The sequence below is a fragment of the Palaemon carinicauda genome, chromosome 36, assembly GCF_036898095.1.
Source record: "Palaemon carinicauda isolate YSFRI2023 chromosome 36, ASM3689809v2, whole genome shotgun sequence".
Taxonomy (NCBI): domain Eukaryota; kingdom Metazoa; phylum Arthropoda; class Malacostraca; order Decapoda; family Palaemonidae; genus Palaemon; species Palaemon carinicauda.
Genome location: NC_090760.1, coordinates 27,327,448 through 27,330,193, shown reverse-complemented (window position 1 = coordinate 27,330,193; position 2,746 = coordinate 27,327,448).

Below are 2,746 nucleotides of genomic sequence, written 5' to 3'. Positions count from 1 at the left end.
GGAAGATCGTCATGTCGGAGAAACTGGGTTCAGTTCCCCTTGAGGAGGTGGAATTCTGGCCCAGTAGAGGGGCCTACCCGGACTGCTATGTCCGTTTGAAGAAGGAGCCGGCTTCGAAGGAGGAGACGGAACCAAAGGAGGTGATTATCCTGGATCACTCCAAGGCTCAAGCCACTTTGACAGCTGCTTTAAAGGAGAGGGGGTTCTCAAACTCAAAGGTTGCCGCCTTGAGTAAGAAGCACCCCTCCTTTGTATCCTCCCCGGCTAGGGCCTTCCCCTTTATGCAAAAGGGGTTTGCGGCCGTCATCAAGGCGGTTGAAGCTGGCAAGCCGTGCCCGTCTTTGGAGGAATGTAAACCTCTATCGCTGGCATTGCCAATGGATAATAAGGACTGGAAGGAGGTGCACCTTACTTTCTCGGTTGGGAAGTTGGACGCCGACATTGCAGGACAGCAGTTCGGCGAAAACCTTCCCAAGTTGTCGGAATTCCTTCTACGGAGGGAATTGGACACAAAGGAGCGCCTGGCAGCCTCGATGTCTCTCCAGACCAACATGGAGACGATGGCTAGCGACCCCAAGATGCCAGAGATGTTCATGGTTATGGCCAAAATCCATCTGGCCACAGTAACCAAGGACCTCTATTGCTTTGTTAAAGCAAGGAGAGCCTGTAGGGAGTTTGTGTTCGCCTCGGCCACAGTGAGGCACGAACCCAAGAGGCTAATTTCATCCAACATCTGGGGTAAAGATCTCTTTCCCAAGGACGTGGTCAAAGAGATCGTGGACAAGGCAGCCACTGAGAACTGCAATCTTCTCCTGAAGTGGGGCCTGTCCCTTAAGAGGAAGTCTTCTCCGGATGAGGGCCCTCAGCCGAAAGGAAAGGCGAAGAAGTCAAGGTTTTCCTCCCGTCCAGCCAAGTCCTTCAAACAGCAAAGACCACAGCAGCAACAGCCAGCTTTGCCTCCGGTTCCACAACTGGTAGCCCAGACCCCGACCACCTTCCAATGGGTTCCCCAAGCCATGTCATCAGCTTCCCCTGCATTCAATCCCGTGTTCGAGGGACAGTCGACCACGTTTCGTGCAAGGCCCAGAGGAGCAGCTAGAGGGTCATCAAGACGCCCCTCTAGGGGACGAGGATTCAGAGGTGGTCGCGGCCAGGGAGGCAAGACTGCAGGACAGTCAAAGTGAAGTGTCGCCGGTAGGTGGGAGACTTCAGTATTTCCGGGATCGCTGGACCTTCGATCCCTGGGCCCACAGCCTTCTCAAAAATGGACTGGGTTGGAGTTGGTACAGTACTCCGCCCCAGTGCCCTCAATTTTTCCAACACTCCACCCCCGTTTTGGAGGAGTACACCCAAGATCTGTTGGAGAAAAAGGTGATCAGGAGGGTAAAGTCCATCAAGTTCCAAGGGAGGCTGTTTTGTGTTCCCAAGAAAGACTCGGGGAAACTCAGAGTCATTCTGGACTTGTCACCACTCAACAAGTTCATAGTGAACCACAAGTTCAAGATGTTAACGTTACAACACATAAGGGCCTTACTGCCCAAGAGGGCATATACCGTCTCCATCGACTTGTCAGACGCATATTGGCACGTTCCAATAAGTCGTCGTCTCTCCCCCTACCTAGGATTCAAGCTACAACAAAAACTTTACGCTTTCAGGGCGATGCCCTTCGGACTAAACATAGCCCCAAGGATCTTTACGAAGCTTGCGAGCGCAGCTCTCAAACAGTTACGCCTAAAAGGGTTCCAGGTAGTAGCCTACCTGGACGATTGGTTGGTGTGGGCAGCATCCAGAGCAGAATGCTTGCAAGCTTCCCTACAAGTGATTCAGTTCCTGGAATATCTAGGCTTCATGATCAACAGAAAGAAGTCTCGTCTTTCTCCAGCTCAGAGGTTCCAGTGGTTGGGAATTCACTGGGATTTAGTGTCACACCGTCTTTCCATCCCGATGTCAAAGAGGAAGGAAATAGCAGGGTCTGTCAGGAGACTTCTAGGTTCCGAGAGGATATCAAGACGCGAACAAGAGAGGGTTTTGGGCTCTCTTCAGTTTGCATCAGTAACAGACCCTGTGCTAAGAGCACAGCTAAAAGATGCAGCGGGAGTATGGAGAACCTTTGCATCGAAAGAGCGAAGGGACTTGAAGAGACCGGTCCCACTTCGACTACGTTCTCTTCTCAGACCGTGGTCTCAAGCCAGTCGTCTAAAGAGGTCTCTACCTCTTCAGCCACCCCCCCCGTCAGTGACAATCCACACAGACGCCTCAAAGGTAGGGTGGGGGGGTCACTCCCATCGGAAAAAAGTGCAAGGAATCTGGTCCAAGCTATTTGGGACCTTTCACATAAACTTTCTAGAAGCTATGGCAGTACTTCTGACCCTGAAGAAAGTATCCCCACGTCACTCGATCCACGTAAGGTTGGTACTGGACAGCGAGGTGGTTGTGAAATGTCTGAATCGGTGGGGATCGAGATCCCCACCTCTCAACCAGGTAATGTTAGCCATATTCCGACTGGCGGAGAAGAAGAAGTGGCACCTGTCAGCAGTTCACCTTCAAGGAGTCCGGAATGTGACCGCGGACGCTCTATCCAGGGTAACACCGATAGAGACAGAATGGTCCCTAGACGCAGGATCATTCTCTTTCATCTTGAGACAAGTCCCAGAACTGCAGATAGACCTCTTCGCGACGAAGGACAACAAGAAGCTGCCGAAATATGTGTCCCCATATGTGGACCCCTCGGCAGAAGCAATAGATG